This window comes from Nelumbo lutea, chromosome 1, assembly GCF_056320005.1.
Source record: "Nelumbo lutea isolate HS-2025 chromosome 1, American lotus-T2T, whole genome shotgun sequence".
Taxonomy (NCBI): domain Eukaryota; kingdom Viridiplantae; phylum Streptophyta; class Magnoliopsida; order Proteales; family Nelumbonaceae; genus Nelumbo; species Nelumbo lutea.
Window position 1 is genome coordinate 78,288,089 of NC_142684.1, and position 24,401 is coordinate 78,312,489.

At 41.5% G+C, this 24,401-nt stretch overlaps 1 pseudogene; it reads left to right on the top strand.

Annotated features, from left to right (window-relative positions):
- LOC148875542 (cysteine-rich receptor-like protein kinase 25) overlaps window positions 1–24,401 on the top strand; it is a 42,039-nt pseudogene that overhangs the window by 12,010 nt on the left and 5,628 nt on the right.

Genomic DNA, 24,401 nt, shown 5'->3' on the forward strand with positions numbered 1-24,401 from the left:
ATGTTCCAACTCCTAGAAGCCTGCTTAAGTCCATATATGGATCTATTGAGTTTACATACCATGTGTTCCTGACCAGCAGCAATAAAGCCTTGCGGCTGCTGCATGTAGATATCTTCACTAAGATCACGATTCAGGAACGTGGTTTTGACATCCATTTGCCAAATCTCGTAGTTATGGTATGCTGCTACAGCTAGCAGGATCCTAATGGATTTAAGCATTGCCACGGGCGAAAAGGTTTCCTCATAATCGATGCCTTCTTTCTAAGTATGCCCTTTCACGACCAAGCGAGCTTTGTAGGTCTCAATCCTGCCACCGGGGCCCTTCTTCCTCTTGTAGATCCATTTGCAGCCAATTGCTTTTACCCCGGACGGCGGATCCACTAGAGTCCAGACTCCATTGGTCTCCATTGAGTCGATCTCAGCTCTCATGGCCTCCACCCACTTCTGGGAATCTATGTCTAACATAGCTTCCGCATAAGTAACAGGATCCTCTTCACTAGTCAAGGCTTCCACCAGGTAGGTATCCTGGTCATAACCATATCGGACTGGTGGTCTGGATACCCGGGTGGACCTTCTAGGTTGGTCACTACTTGGAACTTGTGGGACATCTCCCACTACTCGTGAGCTCTCCTCATCAAGAACTATGTCCTGACGGTGAGTGTCCAAGATGTATTCAGATTCTAAGAATTGGACATTTCGACTACAAAACACTTTCTGCTCACTTGGGTCATAGAATAGATAACCCACTGAATCCTTTGGGTAGCCTATAAATAGGCAACGACTGGTTTTGGATTCCAACTTGTCCTCACTTGTTCTTCTAACGTGTGCAGGACAACCCCAAATCTTCAAGTGTCTTACACTTTGCTTCCTTCCGGTCCATAGTTCATATGGAGTTTTTGGAACTGATTTGGTTGGAACCCGATTCAGCACGTAGATAGCAGTCTCTAATGCATATCCCCAAAAGGATGTGGGTAATTTTGAGTGTACGAGAAGTGAACGGACCATGTCCAACAAGGTCCTATTCCTCCTCTCTGAAACACCATTGAGTTGTGGTGTAGCAGGAGGAGTTATTTGTGACACTATCCCATTGTCCTTTAAGTTGTCCCTGAATTCATCAAAGAGATACTCGCCACCTCGATCTGATCGAAGGGCCTTAACTTCTCTCCCCAACTGTTTCTCGATTTCCTGTCTGAACTCTCTAAACTTTTCAAAGGATTCAGATTTGTGTCTCATTAGGTACACATAACCATATCGTGAAAAATCATCTGTAAAGGTGATGAAGTACACGTGTTGATTCTGTGTCCTAACACTCAGGGGACCACATACATCAGTATGTATTAGGTCAAGTGTGCCTCCAGATCTTTCAGGCTTACCGTCATATGGCCGCTTAGTCATCTTACCTTGAAGGCAAGGCTCACAAGTGGGAAGATTTTCTACGGTTAGAAAATCCAAAGGACCATCCTTTACCAGTCTTGTGATTCGGTCAATACCGAAATGGCCAAGTCAGTAATGCCAGAGGCACGTGGGATTAATTGTATCATGATTCCTTTTCTTGGGATTTTCGACCGTCGTAGTTTCGGTTAGGTTAGTTTCTAGAGAAGGTTGTCGAACATAGAGACCATTCTCCAGTTCTCCGCATGCGATGAATTTGTTATTCCGTTTAACAGTAATCATATTACTAAAATAAATAGTATATCCATCAGCACATAGTTTAGAAACATAAATTAAATTTCTTATCAAGTTCTGTACATAAAGACAATCTTTAAGTACAAGGACTCCTTCTCTAAAAACTAATTCTACGGTTCCTATTACCGCAGCTGCAACACTTGTAGTCGTTCCCAAGAATAGTGTCACCTCGCCATCACTCAATCTTCTGCTAACTTTGAACCCCTGCAGTGAGTTACACGCATGAGTTGAAGCCCCGGAGTCAACACACCAGGACAAAGAAGTAACTAACATATTAGTTTCTATGACACAAGTTTCGATGTTACCTTTCTTAGATTCCAGGTAGGCAGGATAGTTCCTCTTCCAGTGGTCGGTCTGTTTGCAGAAGTGACAGACATCCGATGCCTTGTTCTTCTTCTGCTTCTTGGGTTTGGCAGCTTTCTTCTGGGGCTTCTTTGCCTTTCTCTTTTTCTTTGCTTGATTTGTTAGCTTCAGCAAGCATAACCATAGGCTCATCCTTCTTTAAAAGATACTCGGCCCTCTGCAACATATTGCTGAGTTCCTGGACGCTGACATTCAGCTTATTCATATTGTAGTTCATAGTGAGCGCATTGAAGGAAGAGGGCAAAGAATTCAGGATGGCATCCACTTGCATGCCAAGATCTAGCTCAGATCCAAGGGCTTCAAGTTTGTTAATGTAACCCATCATCCGAAGACAATGGTCATGAACTTTCTGCCCCTTGGACATCAGCGCGGTCATGAACAATTTCAGGACCTTTTGTCGAGTAGAATGGTTCTGCTCTTCATACATTGTTCTTAGACTATCCAATATGTCCTTGGCCAGTTCAATCTAATCGAGTTGCCTCTATATTGAGTTGTCTAATGTGGCAATGACAAAGCAGTGGGCTAGGGAGTTCTTATCCTCCCAATCTTGGTAGTCCCTCCTACGGACCTCAGAAGCCCTATCACCCGGACGTTCCGGGGTAGGATTTTTCACCACCTTATCTAACTTTTCAGAAGTTAGGACCAGCATAAGATTTCTGTACCAGTCGGCATAGTTTGGGCCCTTAAGCTTGTTATCATCTAGAAGCTTTGCAAATTGACCGTTTGCCATTTTCTGATAAAATAGCAAGAACGTTAGTCCACAACCTTAGTTTGATTCATGTTACCTACATAGATCTGGATTTTAATCTATATTCCATTCCCATTTATTCATCTCTGAGATTTTCCCTCCCTTTTTAGTGACGGAGACGACGGAATGTCTCTTGAAATGTGGAAAATCACATAGGGTGCGTGAAGCCAACTGTTTCAGCTGCATAACCCCACTACCTTTCTGTGACGGATCATATCCATTCATCAGATGAGTTTCCCTTTGGCCTCTATCGGATAAGGTTCAGAGCCATTTTCAGGTAAACCTTTCTGTCCAGTGAGTGCACACACATCATATTCAGGTTACGCCAAGGTACCGTGAGAGAAATCCCATTTTCTAGTGAAGCCTCTCCCACATCGGTCTATGATGCCCCTATCATCTAATGAAACACTCTAACAGATCCAACAACAAATGGATAACCCAATTTTATAGTGCGTTTCCTCATTACTGATGGACCCATCATTATGCTAAAGACGGAAGGCCTTTAGAAAGTCCATCAAATGGATCTCCCTATCACACGCACTCATATTTGCTTGGAGGGAACAAAATTACGCCCTAGTTCTAATTTAAGTCAAACCAAAGTAGCTCCCACTGGCTTTCATAAAGCCAGATTTTTAGTGGAACTCAATTGGCTAGGGGTTCCGTACGCATCCCTTTTTAGAGTTGTGGGGCCCACCAAGTAGAGAGGGGTCATCCAATGACCTTAAGGGACACCATGGCAATGATGTGCATTCAACCATGGTGTGCGCAAGAGCCACTAACGAATTATCATGGGCCAAGTGCTTATGGCCCATGGTCGCAGCACATCATACATCCAAACATCACATGAAAAGGAAAAATTGATCCAATCAATTAACTACTGTGAAGCCCATCGAATAGCCCATTTAAAAACCTAAAGCATTAACAATTAATGTTTACTAGGTGTATGGGCTGAATAGCAGTTAGCAGTTCGGCCCATACAGCTTTTCTCACAATAATGGGTTTTTGCAGTTTTAACCCTTTAAAACTGGGCTTTACAGGTGGGCCGAATTAATCCCTGTAATTGAACATCAGATTTGGAATAACTAGTGTGAGAAATATGGATTGAAAAACAGCCCCCTTCGAATCTCAGATTCGGTCCAAACAGTTTTGGTCCAATCTAATCCGAAATGGTCCAAAACTGATTTTCAATTCAAGAATTAATTCATGAGAGATCTGAAATTAATGATTGTTTATTTTAGACAATCACAAATCAAAAATATGGATTGTTCGTACCACTTGCAAAACAGAGGTCAAACATAAAAGTTACAGTTTCATAAACTGTAAATCGCAGTAGGCAATTTCTCCATCTGTGAATCTCCAGCGCCGCCATCTTCTTCCTTCTTCTTTAATCAAGAAAATAAATAAAACAGAAATCCTATTTCTATTAATTAATTACATTATTGATCAAATCCTATACATTCAGTCTAGAAAAATAAAAAAAAAATTATTTACAGACCAAAAAATAATAAAAGGAAGAAAAAGGATGTGCAGACTATCTGTGCCAAATCTGCACTGCGATCTCCAGGTTCGAACAGTCCATTAAATCAAAAATAAATAAAGAACAATTCTAAATAAATTTTTGGATTTAACAAAATTAATTTCAGATCAAATGCCCTTAACAAGAAACTATTTCTTGGAAAAAAAAAAGAAAGCAATTTGCGCAGATCTTGGCAGAACATTTTTTGTTCATCTGTGCAGGGTCAGATCTGATTTTCTTTTGGTTCAAGATTCGAACCTGTGGCTCTGATACCACTGAAAGAATGATAGGATCCATCTAATGGACGCCAAAAAAGGTGCGGAATGGGGGTGAATTTCAAAATAAATTTCCTACCTTCTTTCAACTAGGAATCATATTCCCTAAATTTAGAATACATTATTCAAGGATCCTACTTGAACCATAAACAAACCAGATCTGAACCAAAAGGAAACAGGAAGGATTATACCTGATCCGGAGAAATAATATCTTCCAAAGTTGGTGTTCACGCCCAAAGAAGTGACCAAGATCCGCTCCTACTAAAGATGACACAGCTGTGGATGGAACGGAACCAGCAGGGTGTGTCCTACACACTGGATTCTTCACAAAAACCCTCTGGAAACCTTGAACACCGAATCCTTTTGCCTTTTTTGCAAGACTATTGTCAAGAACTACTTTCTTCTTCCTTCTTCTTTAATCAAGAAAATAAATAAAACAGAAATCCTATTTCTATTAATTAATTACATTATTGATTAAATCCTATACATTCAGTCTAGAAAAAAAATTATTTACAGACCAAATAATAATAAAAGGAAGAAAAAGGATGCGCAGACTATCTGCACCAAATCTGCACTGCGATAACCAGGTTCGAACAATCCATTAAATCAAAAATAAATAAAGAACAATTCTAAATAAATTTTTGGATTTAACAAAATTAATTTTAGATCAAACGCCCTTAACAAGAAACTATTTCTTGGAAAAAAAAAGAAAGCAATCTGCGCAGATCTTGGCAGAACATTTTCTGTTCATCTACGCAGGGTCAGATCTGATTTTCTTTGGGTTCAAGATTCGAATCTGTGGCTCTGATACCACTAAAAGAATGATAGGATCCATCCAATGGATGCCAAAAAAGGTGCGGAATGGGGGTGAATTTCAAAAAAAATTTCCTACCTTCTTTCAACTGGGAATCATATTCCCTAAATTTAGAATACATTATTCAAGGATCCTACTTGAACCATAAACAAACCAGATCTGAACCAAAAGGAAACAGGAAGGATTATACCTGATCTGGAGAAATAATATCTTCCAAAGTTGGTGTTCACGCCCAAAGAAGTGACCAAGATCCGCTCCTACTAAAGATGACACAGCTGTGGATGGAACGGAACCAGCAGGGTGTGTCCTACACACTGGATTCTTCACAAGAACCCTCTGGAAACCTTGAACACCGAATCCTTTTGCCTTTCTTGCAAGACTATTGTCAAGAATTACTTTTTTGACTTCCTGTTGCTGCAAAGATCCAATCTTCCAACAGGTAGTGGCGGCGGCTGAAGGAGGAGAAGTCTAGGGACGAAGAGGGCAGAATTGTCTCTTCTCTCTTGAGTCTGTGAGAGATCAAATCTCAAATTGCAGGATGTGTTTCTTGCTTCCTCAAACCCCCAGTTCGAAATCTGATATTTCTGCTGGGGTTTTCTCCTCTTTCTTCTTGATTAATAAACCTCCCAATATTTTGGGAGTTATCCCAATCCAAATCAGTATTTGGATAGAGGTTAATCTTAATCCTATTTGCTGATTAAGTTAGTTAACTCCTGATCGTATCAGGAGGTTACCAGATTTAAATCTAATTTGAATTTGGTCTCTTAGAGTGGATAAGGTCAAAGACCCAATCCTTTTACTAACACTAATCTCAGATTCACCCCAAGAACTGGTGATGATATCAACCCAGTTCGAAATGGGCTTTTGGCCCATTAAGTGTTCAATGTTTAACCAGTTTCCAACCTACAGCCCAGTTGAGCTTCTTTGTATGGCGTGGGACCCAAGCATTGATCTACACGCCAGTCACATGGGTTCGGCCCAGCCTTTATTACAATGCCCAGCCGAATTCACTAAAAGACTCAGTGACCCCCTTGAGCCCATCACATGGACCCGATGGGCCCAACACTTACATTAAGTGGTCATTGGGCCAAGCCATCTTATAAAAACCCAGGGACTGTGGGCAGGTGCAAGATTAGCCCATCAGGTATTATCCTAAATGGTCTTACACTTAACCTCTTAGCCCTTAAAGATCAAGCACTACCTGACAAGAGAATACCTCTCTCTCGGCTGCAAGGAACAGAGCCGCACTCTCCACTCACATGGATCCCGGGAATTAAAATCTTTTGCAAATCCTTTTGAAACCGTGCATATACAATATATATATATATATATATATATATATATATATATATATCTTATTTTTTTAAAACAAAATTCCAACGATTGAAATCAACTGCCGGCAGTTTGGTTTCCATCAGAGAGAGTGCATTACCGATCATTACCATTGTCCGACAAAGGGGCTGATCCTGTCACTATGACCACTCACTCAGATGAATTCTCAGACAGCCCCAACATGTCCAAGTTTTGACCTGTTAGATAGTCTTTTATGCCCTTAGCTTCAATCGTATTTGATGTACTTTTGTTATTTAGTGGAAATAAATTTAAGTGCATGTTTGATTCATGTTGTTTGGTACAATTCTATGTAATACCCTAAAACTGGACATTTATAGAAATTTGTGTTAGTTTTAAATGTTCACAACCATTGGATAAGTCTAGGGAGATTTATCCTACCAAGGCTGATACTGGTGTGCCACCAAGTGTTGGGAAGGCTTGTTTCGGCCATCAGCGTAAGGCCCAAGGCACATGCAGTATGGGATTGCTTGAACCCTTGAACCAGACCAGATTTCCAGTGTTGCCCTAGACCTTGGGGACAGATGGGCAAAACTGGAAAGTTACACCTGATCTATAGACTCGACTATGACACATCACTAGGTGTCGGATCGGGCTGTCTTTGATGTGTCAATTAGTGAGATCCTTAGTGGGGATCAGAACCTAGACATGTTGGGGCAGTCTAAGAATTCATCTGAGTTAGTGGTCATAGTGACAGGATCAGCCCCTTTGTCGGACAATGGTAATGATCGATAATGCACTCTCTCTGATGGAAACCAAACTGCCGGCAGTTGATTTCAATCGTTGGAATTTTGTTTTGCAAAAATAAGATATATATATATATATATATATGTGTGTGTGTGTGTGTGTGTGTATGTACGGTTTCAAAAGGATTTGCAAAAGGTTTTAATTCTCGGGATCCATGTGAGTGGAGAGTCCGACACTGTTCCTTGCAGCCGAAAGAGAGGTCTTCCCTTGTCGGGCAGTGCTTGATCATTAAGGGTTGAGAGGTTAAGTGTAAGACCATTTAGGATAATACTTGATGGGCTAATCTTGCACCAGCCCATAGTCCATGGGTTTTTATAAGATGGTTGGCCTAGGGACCACTTAATGTAAGTGTTGGGCCCATAGGGTCCATGTGATGGGCTCAAGGGGGTCACTGAGTCTTTCAGTGAATTCGGCTGGGCCTTGTAATAAAGGCTGGGCAAAACCCATGTGGCTGGCGTGTAGATCAATGCTTGGGTCCCACGCCATACAAAGACTTAAGCCGATGAGCGGAGTTTCAACTCGAAAGCCGGCCCGAAGCAGAGTGATCTAAAAAGCCCAGGATAGGAGCTATTACGACTCGAACAGGAAGTAGAATTCCTATATCGAAAGCGAAAGCACCCTTACCTAGGCCAGGGAATAAGAAACCAACTCTGCTTGAGTCATCAGAGGCCTGCATTTGTTGAAAAAAGCAAGCAAACGTAGGCTTGAAAGCCGGAGTGCGCTAGCAGCAAGATTCAAAACGGATGCACGCGCTAGCGCAACAAGCAACGGCTTTGAATCGCTTGCTCGGCTCCGCGTTAGCGCAACGGCTTGAGCGCTAGCGCTCATGGAGTTGCTTGTTGCCCATGCATGATGAAAAACGGATGCGCGCGCTAGCAGCAAGAAAACGGCTTCACGTTAGCTTAACGGCATTAGCGCAGCCATTTTCTTGCTGAGTGCTAACGCGCGCCCTTCTGTTTTTCAGCCGGGCGAGACAAGCTACCTTTAGCTAGGAGCCTCTTTTCCTTCTGCCCAGCTCCCCGAAAACAACGTTCGACTTGCATGTGTTAATCATATCATTTTTGAGCTTGTGTGATCCCCGGGTGTCTGTCTTCGCGCACCCACTCGATCGGCTTGCCAATCAATCGAGGCGTCCTTCCTCTTCCATAAGGGCGGCTCCCCTTTTCCAAAAGCCTTTGGTTACTTTCATTCTCAATTACCAGGGCTCAGCCTCACATTTCATAAAGGGCAGGGGTCGTTCTAAGGGCTTTGAGGGACGTCTTCTGTTTCCCTTATCAAGCAAGCCACAAGTCGTAGGCCGTCGCTCGATCTAGCAGTATCGGTGTCCAATCCCTCAGTATCAGTCAGCGAGCGCTTTAGGTAAAAGAACTACTTAGCAAAAACGCCTGCAAGTAGGTGTATTCTGAGAACTACACGAGCTCTTTTGGCAAAAAAGCGGAAACCTCCTTCGTCCTCCACTTGCCGGAGACTATGGGGATCTGGGATTTGAGAACACTAACTGACGGCACTCAACTGACGGGACTTGGAGAACGTGTGATGCTGGGTCGGGGTTTGGTGAACCAACTGGTCGCTCCTCTAGTTGAAGTATCGGGCCCCTTTTTCGTTGCCTAGGTTACACCTTCGGAATACCCCAGAAGGGGATTTTGCTCTACTCCCCCCAATCTTCACTTTACGCCACACCGACTCTCCGTCGTGGAATTAGACCAACTGGACAGCAAGTTGGAAACTGGTTAAACATTGAACACTTAATGAGCCAAAAGCCCATTTCGAACTGGGCTGATATGATCACCAGTTCATGGGGCGAATCTGAGATTAGTGTTAGTAAAAGGATTGGGTCTTTGACCTTATCCACTCTAAGAGACCAAATTCAAATTAGATTTGAATCTGGTAACCTCCTGATAAGATCAGGAGTTAACTAACTTAATTTGCAGATAGGATTAAGATTAATCTCTATCCAAATACTGATTTGGATTGGGATAGTTCCCAAAATATTGGGAGGTTTTTTAATCAAGAAGAAAGAGGAGAAAACCCCAGCAGAAATATCAGATTTTAAACTGGGGGTTTGAGGAAACAAGAAACACATCCTACAATCTGAGATTTGATCTCTCACTGACTCTAGAGAGAAGAGACAATTCTACCCTCTTCGTCCCTGGACTTCTCCTCCTTCAGCTGCCGCCACTACCTGTTGGAAGATTGGATCTTTGTGGCAACTAGAAGTCAAGAAAGCAGTTCTTGACAATAGTCTTGCAAGAAAGACAAAAGGATTCGGTGTTCAAGGTTTCCACAGGGTTCTTGTGAAGAATCCAGTGTGTAGGATGCACCCTGCTAGTTCCGTTCCATCCACAGCTGTGTCATCTTCAGCAGGAGCAGATCTTGGTCACTTCTTTGGGCGTGAACACCAACTTTGGAAGATATTATTTCTCCGGATCAGGTATAATCCGTCCTGTTTCCTTTTGGTTCAGATCTGGTTTGTTTATGGTTCAAATAGGACCCTTAAATAATGTATTCTAAATTTAGGGAATATGATTCCCAGTTGAAAGAAGGTAAGAAATTTTTTTTGAAATTCACCCCCATTCCGCACCTTTCCTGGCATCCATTGGATGTATCCTATCATTCTTTCAGTGGTATCAGAGCCACAGATTCGAATCTTGAACCCAAAGAAAACCAGATCTGACCCTGCGCAGATGAACAGAAAATGTTCTGCCAAGATCTGCGCAGATTGCTTTCTTTTTTTTTTTCCAAGAAATAGTTTCTTGTTAAGGGCGTTTGGCCTGAAATTAATTTTGTTAAATCCAAAAATTTATTTAGAATTGTTCTTTATTTATTTTTGATTTAATGGACTGTTCGAACCTGAAGATCGCAGTGCAGATTTGGCACAGATAGTCTGCACACCCTTTTTCTTCCTTTTATTATTATTCGGTCTGTAAATAATTTTTTTTTTATTTTTCTAGACTGAATGTATAGGATTTGATCAAGAATGTAATTAATTAATAGAAATAGGATTTCTGTTTTATTTATTTTCTTGATTAAAGAAGAAGGAAGAAGATGGCGGCGCTGGGGATTCGCAGATGGAGAAATCGCCTACTGCGATTTACAGTTTATGAAACTATAACTTTTGTGTTTGACCTCTGCTTTGTAGGTGGTACGAACAGCCCATATTTTTTATTTGTGATTGTCTAAAATCAAAAATCATTAATTTCAGATCTCTCATGAATTAATTCTTGAATTGAAAATCAATTTTGGACCATTTCGGATTAGATAGGACCAAAACTGTTTGGACCGAATATGAGATTCGAAAGGGGCTGTTTTTCAGTCCATATTTCTCACACTAGTTATTCCAAATCTGATGTTCATTTACAGGGATTAATTCGGCCCACCTGTAAAGCCCAGTTTTAAAGCATTAAAACTGCAAAAGCCCATTATTGTGAGAAAAGTTGTATGGTCCGAACTGCTAACTGCTATTCAGCCCATACACCTAGTAAACATTATTTGTTAATGCTTTAGGTTTCTAAATGGGCTATTCGATGGGCTTCACAATAGTTAATTGATTGGATCAATTTTTCCTTTACATGTGATGTTTGGATGTATGATGTGCTGCGACCATGGGCCATAAGCACTTGGCCCATGATAATTCATTAGTGACTGTTGCGCACACCATGGATGAATGCACATCATTGCCATGGTGTCCCTTAAGGTCATTGGATGACCCCTCTCTACTTGGTGGGCTCCACAACCCTGAAAAGGGATGCGTACGGAACCCCTAGCCAATTGAGGCCCACCAGAAATCTGGCTTTATGAAAGCGAGTGGGAGCCATTTTGGTTTGACCTAAATTAGAACTAGGGCGTAATTTTGTTCCCTCCAAGCAAATATGAGTGTGTGTGATAGGGAGTTCCATTTGATGGACTCTCTAAAGGCCTTCCATCATTAGCACAATTATGGGTCCATCAGTAATGAGGAAACGCACCATAAAATTGGGTTATCCATTTGTTGTTGGATCTGTTAGAGTGTTTCATTAGATGATAGGGGCGTCATAGACCAATGTGGGAGGGGCTTCACCAAAAAATGGGAACTCTCTCACGGTACCTTGGCGTAACTTGAATATGATGGGTGTGCACTCACTGGATAGAAAGGTTTACCTGAAAACGGCTCTGAACCTTGTCTGACAGAGGCCAAAGGGAAACTCATCTGATGAGTGGATATGATCCGTCACCGAAAGGTGGTGGGGTTATGCTGCTGAAACAGTTGGCTTCACGCACCCTATGTGATTTCCCACATTTCCAGAGACATTCTGTCGTCTCCGTCATTGAGAAGGGAGGGAAAATCTCAGAGATGAATAAATGGGAATGGAACAAAGATTAAAAGCCATATCTATGTAGGTAACATGAATCAAACTAAGGTTGTGGACTAACGTTCTTGTTGTTTTATCAGAAAATGGCAAACGTTCTTGTTTGATTCATGTTGTTTGGTGTAATTCTCTGTAAGACACTAAAACTGGACACTTGTAGAAACTTGTGTTAGTTTTATATGTTCACAGCCATTGGATAAGTCTGGGGAGATTTATCCTGCCAAGGCTGATACTGATGTGCCACCCAGTGTTGGGATGGCTTGTTTCGGCCATCAGGGTAAGACCCAAGGCACATGCAGTATGGGATTGCTTGAACCCTTGAACTGGACCAGAGACCAGATTTCTAGTGTTGCCCTAGACCGTAGAGACAGATGGGCAAAACTGGAAAGTTACACCTGACCCCTAGACTCAATTATGACACATCTCTAGGTGTTGGATCAGGCTGTCTTTGATGTGTCAATCAATGAGATCCTTAGTGGGGGTCAAAACCTGGACATGTTGGGGCAGTCTGAGAATTCATCTGAGTGAGTGGTCATAGTGACAGGATCAGCCCCTTTGTCAGACAATGGTAATGATCGGGAATGCACTATCTCTGATGGAAACCAAACTGTCGGCAGTTGATTTCAATCGTTGGAATTTTGTTTTGCAAAAATAAGATATATATATATATATATATATATATATGTATATGTACGGTTTCAAAAGATTTGCAAAATGTTTTAATTCCCGGGATCCATGTGAGTTGAGAGTTCGGCACTGTTCCTTGAAGCCGAGGGAGAGGTATTCTTTTGTCGGGCAGTGCTTGATCATTAAGGGCTGAGAGGTTAAGTGTAAGACCATTTAGGATAATACCTGATGGGCTAATCTTGCACCTGCCCACAGTCCCTAGGTTTTTATAAGATGGCCTGGCCCAGGGACCACTTAATGTAAGTGTTGGGCCCATGGGGTCCATGTGATGGGCTCAAGGGAGTCACTAAGTCTTTCAGTGAATTCGGCTGGGCCGAACCCATGTGGCTGGTGTGTAGATCAATGCTTGGGTCCCATGCCATACAAAGAAGCTCAGCTGGGCAACAGGTTGGAAACTGGTTAAACACTAAACTCTTAATGGGCCAAAAGCCCATTTCAAACTAGGCTGATACGATCACCAGTTCATGGGGCGAATCTGAGGTTAGTGTTAGTAAAAGGATTGGGTCATTGACCCTATCCACTCTAAGAGACCAAATTCAAATTAGATTTGAATCTAGTAACCTCCTGATAAGATCAGGAGTTAACTAACTTAATCTGCAGATAGGATTAAGATTAACCTCTATCCAAATACTGATTTGGATTGGGATAACTCTCAAAAATATTGGGAGGTTTCTTAATCAAGAAGAAAGAGGAGAAAACCCCAACAGAAATATCAGATTTCGAACCAGGGGTTAGAGAGAACAAGAAACACATCCTGTAATCTGAGATTTGATCTCTCATAGACTCCAGAGGGAAGAGACAACTCTGCCCTTTTCGTCCCTAGACTTCTCCTCCTTCAGCCGCCACCACTACCTGTTGGAAGATTGGATCTTTGCAGCAACAGGAAGTCAAGAAAGCAGTTCTTGACATTAGTCTTGCAAGAAAGACACTAGGATTCGGTGTTCAAGGTTTCCAGAGGGTTCTTGTGAAGAATCCAGTGTGTAGGATGCACCTTACTGGTTCCGTTCCATCCACAGCTGTGTCATCTTCTGCAGGAGCTGATCTTGGTCACTTCTTTGGGTGTGAACACCAACTTTGGGAGATATTATTTCTCCGGATCAGGTATAATCCTTCTTGTTTCTTTTTGGTTCAGATCTGGTTTGTTTTTGGTTCAAGTAGGATCATTGAATAATGTATTCTAAATTTAGGGAATGCGATTCCCAGTTGGAAGAAGGTAGGAAAATTTTTGAAATTCGCCCCCCATTCCGCACCCTTCTTGGCATCCATTAGATGGATCCTACCATTCTTTCATCATCAATGTACCAAAACCAGAGCCGGCCATTGCAAGCCACGCGGCTGCGCGCGAAGTGCGAGCAAAGTGCGCCTCTAAAGCGCCTCATTGCTCCACACACACGTGTGCACGCGCATTGCATGGTATCGAATCCCCATACTCTCCTCTACTAATTCTAAGGAGTGTAAATCAGCTCCTATTGAAATATTGAAAACAAAACTTATAATTTTCCAATGTGGGACAAGTTCAAAACTGGGTTTTTGTAAGAGAAAAACTGATTTTTTCAAACAAGTGTACAGGTGCAATTTCTCATGTAATTGACCAATCAAACCCATTGTATTTAATCTCTTATGAGATTAAAATCCAACAGTAGGAATGTTGAAGCACTGCAAATTAACTTGAGTACAGTCGCTGCGGCTACAAACAACTTCTCTGATGCTAATAAGATTAGTGAAGGTGGATTTGGAAGCATTTACAAGGTAAGAATTTACAACACATACAGATTGAGAGCACTAAAATTTCACTATGGAGAGATGAGAGAGTTAAATTTATTATTTATGACAAATTCCCAGGGTAAATTTCCCAACGTGCAAGAAATTGTTGTGAAAAGGCTCTCTAAAAACTCTGGGCAAGGTGCAGTGGAATTTAAGAATGAGGTCATGTTGGTTGCCAAGCTCCAACACAGGAATCTCGTTAGGCTCTTGGGGTTTTTCTTGGAAGGAGAAGAGAAAATACTCATCTATGAGTATGTTGTCAACAAAAGCCTCGACCACTAACTATTTGGTTTGGCCCTTGAACTCTTATATTTGAACAATAATTCATTACATTCCGTTTTGAACTTTTTGACTTTTAATCTCAAAATACATTAATATTTTGACAAATTAATTATTTGTGTGAATTATAGGTCCCGATGAACATGCACGCTTGGATTGGCCAACCCGTTACAAGATCATAGAAGGGACTGCTCGAGGGCTTCTCTATCTTCAAGAAGATTCTCGGCTGAAGATTGTTCATCGCAATCTTAAAGCTAGTAATATCTTGTTAGATGGTGATATGAACTCCAAAATATCTAATGTTGGGATGGCAAGAATCTTTCAAGTGGACCAAAGACGAGCAAACACAGACAGAATAGTTGGAACTTAGTAAGTATATATACTGAACCTTGAATCGCTTTCCTTTAAGAGAGATTGTATGATATTATACCCACACAAACACACGTCCATTATTTGTCCAAGAATCTAGCCCAATGCCATAACTGAATATTACAGCGGCTACATGTTGTCAAAGTATGGAATGCATGGACAAATCTCAATCAAATCGGATGTGTTAAGTTTCGGTGTATTGCTTTTGGAGATCGTAACCAGAAAGAAGAACAACTCTTTCTATCAGTCAGAGCATAAGGAGGATCTTCTAACTTATGTAAGTCTGAACCTTATTTTCAATGCTTTTTGATGATGACTACTAGTATCTAAAGTAGTTACATGTGGATGAATTGGTAAAGGCCTGGAGATGTTAGAATGAAGGAAGAGGTTGGTGTTAGACAGTTTTGTATGCTCTTAGCTTCAATCGGAGTGATTTACATTATGAATTTATTGTAAATGAATAAAAATACATATTTGATTCATGTTCCCTTGGTATGTTTCTGTGTAATACCCTTAAATTGGACACTTAATGAGACTCGTGTTAGTTTAAAATGTTCACAGCCAATGGGTCAGTCTGGGGAGACTCATCCTAATAAGGTTGACACTGATGTGCCACAAAGTCAGTTGGGGTGTCCTGTCTCAGCTGCCAGAGTGAGACCCTAGGCACATGCAGTGTAGGATATCTTTGAACCAGACCAGATTTCCAGTATTACCCGAGGCCTTGAAGATTAATGGGCAAAACTGAAAAGTTACACCTGACCCCAAGACTTGATTATGATACTGCACTAGGTGTTGGATTGGGCTATTTTTGATGTACCAATCAGTGAGATCCTTAGCGGGGGTCAAAACCTGGGTATGTTGGGGCAGTCTAAGAATTCATCTGAGTAGGTGATCATAGTGACAGGATCAGCCCCTTTGTCGGACAAAGGTAATGATCAAGGATGCACTCTCACTGATGGAAACCTAGACTGTCGACAGTCGATTTCAATCGTTGAGATTTGTTTTGCAAAATATATTTTATATGAGATATAAAAGTATATATATTATGGTTTCTAAAAAATTTGCAAAAGGCTTTAATTCCCAGGATCCATATGAGTAGAGAGTGTGGCACTGTTCCTTGCAGCCGAAGGAGAGGTCCTCTCTTGTCGGGCAGTATTTGATCATTATGGGCTAAGAGGTTGAGTGTAAGACCATTGAGGATAATACCTGATGGGCTAATCTTGCATCTGCCCACAGTCCTTGGGTATTACAAGGTGGCTTGGCCCAAGGACCACTTAGGGTAAGTGTTGGGCCCATAGAGCCCATTTGATGGGTTTCAGGGGGTGCACTGTACATAATAGTGTATTCGGCTAGGCCTTGTAACAAAGCCTGGACTGAACCCATGTGACTAATGTGTAGATCAATGCTTGGGTCTCACGCCATACAAGGAAGCCCAACTAGGCAGTAGATAGGAAGGCTAAGTGAGCATTGGACCTTAATGGGCCAAAAGCCCACTTCGAACTAGGCTATTTAATTAGTTAAATATGGGGCGAATTCTTTGATGGATTAGCAGATAACCCTATCCACTCAGAGAGTCCAGATCTGAATGTTCAAATCTGGAAACCTCCTAATAAGATTAGGAGAAGGCTGATCTAATCTGCATATAAGATAAGGGTTTATCCTTATCACCTAAGTGGATGTCTGATCCAAATAAGATTTTGATCAGCAACTCCTAATTAGATTAGGAGCTGATCCTTTAGGGTTACAAAAGAAGGAAGGGGCAGCAGCCTTTAGAAGAGACATATTCACATCCTCTTTAGTGCTGAAATCACAGAAGAAAGAATTAAGCAACCCTACAGAATTCTTTCTTACCATCTCCTTCTTCCTATCGCCTAGCATGCCAGTTCAATCTCAAGTTCAGTGGGAGAAGTCAAGATTTGATCTTGATATCAGTTCTTTGTGAAATGACTGATAGGAAGCTGTGTTCACATGCCATCCTGCTATTTCTTGCGAAGGACTAGGTTCTTGGAGAAGAACTCTACTAATTCAACTCCATCCTGCACAGCGCCATCTTCAGTGGGAGCAATCCTTGGATCCTTCCTTGGGCGTGAACACCTCCATTGGGAGATATTACTTTTCCATATCAGGTATAATCCTCTCTAATTACTTTTGTTCATATCTGGTTCAGTTTATGGTTCAAGATTGATCCTTGAAAATATGATTTTCTAAATAGGGAATGCAATTCCCAGTTGAAAGGGAGAGAAAAATTTTTTTAATTCGCCCACCTTATTCCGCAAGATTTGGGCGTCCATACGATGGATCTCTCATCCCTTCAGTGGTATCAGAGCTAGGTTCAATTCTTGAACCAATTTGTTTCAAATCTGAACCTACGCAAATGGGTAGAAGGCGTTCTACCCGATTTGCGTAGATAAAGGGTTTTGGGAAATTGTCCTAAAATTTATGGGCGAAAAATCTAAAATTAATTTTATATAAATCTGATTATTGTTTAGAATTGTTCTTTATGATTTTCTTAATTTATGGGCTTTTCGTACAAGAGGAGATCGAATTCTTTATTTGCACAGGGAACCTGTAATTTTGCAGTTTATGGATTATTTTATTACATTTAGTCTATAAATTTTTTTTTTTATTTTTTAGATTAAATGTATAGGTATTCAATCTGATGTAATTATTAATAAAAATTAGGATTTCTATTTTTTTTTTATTTTGGATCGAAGATGGTGGCGTAGAGAAGCAAATTTCGTAGATGGGAGAATTGCAATCTACGATTTGTAGTTTATGAAACTACAAACTATGATCTAACCTCTGTTTTGCAGGATGGTTTGTGCGAACAGCCCTGGTTTACTGATTTTTTTCTTTTATTAGTATTTAATTTCGGATTATTTTTTTGAATTAAAGATTTAATTAAAGATCAAACCCTAGACCCATTTGAATCAAGATTTGTTCAAATAGTTTGGACCGAATCTAGAGTTCGATCATGATTGAATGTCAACCCTAATTTTTCCCACTAATGGGCCCGAGGATTGATAATTAATTAAATGATTAATTCGGCCCAACCTGTAAAGGCCCAGTTTTAAATTATTAAAACTGCTAAAAGCCCACTCTGCGAATAAAGCTATATGGGCCGAACCCATAAACCCTAATTCAGCCCATATACCTAGGTAATATTAATGGTTAATATTATGGATTCAAAATGGGCTTTAAATGGGCTTTACAGATAATTCATTGATTGGATCAATTTATCCTTGCATGTGATGTATGGATGTGTGATATGCTACGTACATGGGCCATAAGTGTCTGGCCCATGCTAAATTGACAGTGGCTCTTGCACATACCATGGCTGAATGCACATCATTACAATTACCATGGTGTCCCTTTTGGTCATTGAAAGACCTCCCTCAGTGGTGGGCCCCACACCTCATGGAGAGGTTACGTGCGAGACTCTATCCGATTTGGGCCCATCAAAATCTGGCATTATGAAAGTCAGTGGAAGCCACTTTGGTTTGACTTAGATCAAACTAGGGCATAATTCACTGTTCCCTCCAGCTAATATGAGTGCATGTGATAGGGAGATTCATATGATGAACTCTCTAAAGGCCTTCCATCATTAGCATGAGGATGGTCCTTCAATAATGAGGAAACACACCAGAAAATGGATTATCCATTTGTTGTTGGGCTTGTCTGAGTGTTTCATAAGATGATAGGGGCGTCATAGACCGATGTAGGAGGGGTTTCACCAAAAAATGGAAACTCTCTCACGGTACCTTGGCGTTCACGAATATGATGGATAAGCACTCACTAGACAAAAAGGTTTACCTAAAAATGGCTCTAAACCTTGTCTAATAGAGGCCAAAGGGAAAACTCATATGATGAGTGGATATGATCAGTCACAGAAAGGTGGTGGGGTTATGCAGCTGAAACAGTTGGCTCCATGCACCCTATGTGATTTCCCACATTTCCAGAGACAATTCATAGTCTTTGTCACTGAGAAGGGAAGGAAATCTCAGAGATGAATAAATGGAAATGGAACGTAGATTAAAATCCATATCTATGTAATGAACATGAATCAAATTAGGTTGTGGACTGATGTTTGCTTTTTTATCAGAAAAATGGCAAATGGACAATTTGCAAAGCTGCTTGATGACAACAAGCTGAAGGGCCCAAACTATGGTAACTGGTACAGGAACCTTATGTTGGTCTTAACCTCTGAGAAATTGGATAAGGTAGCCAAGAATCCTGCATTAGATCATCCGCGAGATAGGGCTTCTGAGGCCCGGAGAAGAGAATACCAAGAATGGGAGGAGAAAAACTCCCAAGCCCACGACTATATCATTGCCTCCTCGGACAACCCAATTCAAAGGCAGTTCAATCAGATCGAACTTGCCAATGACATATTGGACAATCTCAAGACAATGTACGAAGAGCAGAATCGTTCTACTCGGCAGAAGGTCTTGAAACAATTCATGACCGCGCAGATGTCCAAGGGCCAACAAGTTCACGACCATTGTCTTCAGATGATGGGATATATCAACGAACTGGAGGCTCTTGGATCCGGGCTAGATCTGGTAATACAGATCGATGCTATTCTTAACTCCTTGCCTCCATCCTTTAATCCATTCATCATGAATTACAACATGAACAAGCTGAACGTCAGCTTGCAGGAACTCAGCAATATGTTGCAGAGGGCCGAAGAATTGATTAAAAAGGATGAGCCCATTGCCATGTTTGTTAAAACTAGCAAATCGGGCAAGAAAAGGAAGGCAAAGAGAAAGCCCCAGAAGAAGGCTGCCAAACCCAAGAAGTAGAGGAAGGACAAGGCATCAAATGCTTGTCACTTCTGCAAGAAGACTGGCCACTGGAAAAGGAACTATCCTGCCTACCTAGAATCCAAGAAAGGTAATTTCGAATCTTGTGTTATAGAAACCAATCAATTGGTAGCTTCTGCGTCCTGGTGTATTGACTCTAGGGCTTTAACTCATGCGTGTAACTCACTACAGGGGTTCAAGTTAAGCAGAAGGCTGAGTAAAGGAGAAGTTACGCTCTACTTGAGAACTACTGCAATTGTTGCAGCCACGGCCATAGGAACCGTGGAGTTAATTTTTAGAGAAGGAGTGATTGTATTGAAAGATTGTCTTTATGTACAAAATTTAAGGAGAAATTTGATTTCTGTTTCAAAACTGTGTGTAGATGGTTATTCTGTCTTCTTTACTAATACGATTACTATTAAAAGAAATAACAGATTCATTGCATATGGGGAACTGGAGAACGGTCTCTATGTTCTACATCCTTCTCTAGAAACTAACATAACCAAAACTACATTGGCTGAAATCCCCAAGAAAAGAGTTTGTGATACAGTTAATCCCACGTGCCTGTGGCATTACCGACTTGGCCACATTAGTGTTGACCGAGTCACAAGGTTGGTAAAGGATGGTCCTTTGGATTTTCTAACTGTAGAAGATCTTTCCACCTGTGAGCCTTGCCTACAAGGTAAGATGACGAAACGGCCATTTAACGGTAAATCTGAAAGATGTACAGGCACACTTGACCTTATACATACTGATGTATGTGGTCCCCTAAGTGTTAGGACATGAAATCAACACGTGTATTTCATTACCTTTATAGATGATTTCTCATGATATGGTTATGTGTACCTAATGAGACACAAGTTTGAAACTTTGAAAAGTTCAAAGAGTTTAGATAAGAGGTCGAGAAACAGTTAGGGAGAGAAATTAAAGCCCTTCGATCAAATCGAGGTGGTGAGTATCTCTCTAACGAATTCAGGGACTACTTAAAGGACAATGGGATTATATCACAATTGGCTCCTTCTGCTACACCACAACTTAACGGTGTTTCAGAAAGGAGGAATAGGACCTTATTAGATATGGTCTGGTCACTTCTCATACACTCAGAGTTACCCACATCCTTTTGGGGTTACGCATTAGAAACTACGATTTACATGCTGAATCGGATTCCAACCAAATCGGTTCCGAATACTCCATATGAAATTTGGACAGGAAATAAACCAAGTGTCAGATACTTGAAGATTTGGGGTTGTCCAACACACGTTAAAAGAACGAGTGCAGACAAGTTGGAATCCAAGACTAGCCGTTGCTTATTTTTAGGCTACCCAAAAGGCTCTGTCGGTTACCTATTCTATGACCCAAGTAAGCAGAAGGTGTTCTACAACCAAAATGCACAATTTTTGGAAACAGATTACTTCTTGGACACCCATCGTCAGGAAGTAGTTCTTGATGAGGAGAGATCAAGAGCAGTGGGAGATGTCCCCAAGTTCACCAACCTAGAAGATCCACTTGTTAGACAGTCTTGTATGCCCTTAGCTTCAATCGAATTTGATGTACTTTTGTTATTAAGTGGAAATAAATTTAAGTGCATGTTTGATTCATGTTGTTTGGTATAATTCTATGTAAGACCCTAAAACTGGACACTTATAGAAACTTGTATTAGTTTTAAATGTTCACAGCCATTGGATAAGTCTGGGGAGATTTATCCTGCCAAAGCTGATACTGGTGTGCCACCAAGTGTTGGAATGGCTTGCTTCGGCCATCAGGGTAAGACCCAAGGCACATGCAGTATGGGATTGCTTGAACCCTTGAACCGGACCAGATTTCTAGTATTGCCCTAGACCTTGGAGACAGATGGGCAAAACTGAAAAGTTACACCTGACCCCTAGACTCGATTATGACACATCACTAGGTGTCGGATCGGGCTATCTTTGATGTGTCAATCAGTGAGATCCTTAGTGGGGGTCAAAACCTGGACATGTTGGGGCAGTCTGAGAATTCATCTGAGTGAGTGGTCATAGTGACAGGATCAGCCCCTTTGTTGGACAATGGTAATGATCAGCAATGCACTCTCTCTGATGGAAACCAAACTGCCGGCAGTTGACTTCAATCGTTGGAATTTTGTTTTGCAAAATTAAGATATATATATGTATATGTACGGTTTGAAAAGATTTGCAAAAGGTTTTAATTCCCGGAATCCATGTGAGTAGAGAGTGCGACACTGTTCCTTGTAGTCGGGAGAGAGGTCTTCTCATGTTGGGCAGTGCTTGATCATTAAGGGTTGAGAGTGCGACACTGCCCACAGTCCCTGGGTTTTTATAAGATGGCTTGGCCCAGGGACCACTTAATGTAAGTGTTCGGCCCATAGGGTCCATGTGATGGGCTCAAGGGGGTCACTGAGTCTTTCAGTGAATTCGGCTGGGCCGAACCCATGTGGCTGGTGTGTAGATCAATGCATGGGTCCCGCACCATACAAAGAAGCCCAACTGGGCAACTGGTTGGAAACTAGTTAAACACTGAACACTTAATGGGCCAAAAGCCCATTTCGAATTGGGCTGATATGATCACCAGTTTATAGGGTGAATTTGAGATTAGTGTTAGTAAAAGGATTGGGTCTTTGACCTTATCCACTCTAAGAGACCAAATTCAAATTAGATTTGAATCTGGTAACCTCCTGATAAGATCAGGAGTTAACTAACTTAATCTGAAGATAGGATTGAGATTAACCTCTATCCAAATACTGATTTGGATTGGGATAACTCCCAAAATATTGGGAGGTTTCTTAATCAAGAAGAAAGAGGAGAAAACCCCTAGGAGAAATATTAGATTTCGAACTACGGGTTTGAGAAAGCAAGAAACACATCCTGCAATCTGAGATTTGATCTCTCACAGACTCCAGAGAGAAGAGACAATTCCGCCCTCTTCGTCCCTGGACTTCTCCTCCTTTAGCCGCCACCTCTACCTGTTGGAAGATTGGATCTTTGCAGCAACAGGAAGTCAAGAAAGCAGTTCTTGACAATAGTCATGCAAGAAAGACATTAGGATTCGATGTTCAAGGTTTCCAAAGGGTTCTTGTGAAGAATCCAGTGTGTAGGGCGCACCCTACTGGTTCCGTTCCATCCATAGCTGCGTCATCTACAGCCGGAACGGATCTTGGTCACTTCTTTGGGCGTGAACACCAACTTTGGGAGATATTATTTCTCCGTTATGGTTATGACCAGGATAGTTACCTGGTGGAAACTTGACTAGTGAGGAGGATCCCGTGACTTATGCGGAAGCTATGTTGGACATAGATTCCCAGAAGTGGGTGGAGGCCATGAGAGAAGAGATGGACTCAATGGAGACGAATGGAGTCTGGACTCTAGTGGATCCGCCCTGTGGGGTAGAAGCAATTGGTTGCAAATGGATTTACAAGAGGAAGAAGTGCCCGGATGGTAGAATTGAGACCTCCAAAGCTCGTCTGGTGGCAAAAGGGTACACTCAGAAAGAGGGCATCGATTATGATGAAACATTTTTGCCTGTGGCCATGCTTAAAATCATTAGGATCCTGCTAGCTATAGCAGCATACCATAATTATGAGATTTGGCAAATGGATGTCAAAACTACATTCCTGAATGAAGATCTTTCTGAAGATATCTACATGCAGCAGCCGTAAGGCTTCTTTGCTACTGGTCAGGAAAACATGGTATGTAAACTTAATAGATCCATTTATGGACTTAAAAAAACTTCTAGAAGTTGGAACATCCATTTTGACTCTGCTGTCAAATAGTTTGACTTCAAGCTGAATCCGGATGAACCCTGTGTCTATAGGAAGTACAGTGGGATATGGTTACCTTCTTGGTTTTGTATGTAGATGACATTCTACTCATTGGGAATGATGTATAAATGTTAACTACGGTGAAAGTATGGCTTTCATAGCAATTCTCCATGAAAGATCTTGGAGAAGCCTCCTATATACTAGGTCTTCAATTCTATAGAGATAGATCGAAGCGGATAATAGGATTGTCCCAATCTGCTTACATTGACAAAATAATCAAAAGATATAGTGTGGAGAACTCCAAGAAAGGAAATATTCCTTTCAGGCACGGAGTTACTCTCTCCAAGAAGATGTCTCCCAAGACCTCTGAGGAGATTGAGGGCATGAAGGACGTTACCTATGCCTCTGCCGTAGGGAGCATCATGTATGCCATGTTGTGCACTCATCCCAACATTGCTCAGGCAGTGAGTGTGGTAAGCAGATTCCAGGCCAACCAAGGGTAGGAGCACTGGACTGCTATGAAAAATATACCTAAGTACCTTCGAAGAACAAAAGAGTTTTGTTTGGTATTCGATGGTAGTTCATTACAGATCCAAGGGTATACTAATGCCGATTTCCAGTCGGATCTAGATGATAGAAAGTCTACATCTGGATATGTTTTCACGATAGGATGGTATGTTGTTTGCTGGAAAAGCAGCAAACAGGGGTCCACTACAAACCCCATGACCGAGGCCGAGTACATTACCGCAAGCGAGGCTACCAAAGAAGTCGTGTCGATGAAGAAGATCGTTCATGAGTTGGGAGTAGTTCCGTCCAACACATCACCCATCCCGTTGTTGTGTGACAACAATGGAGCCATTGCTTAGGCTAAGGAGCCACGAGCCCACTCGAAGTCAAAGCAC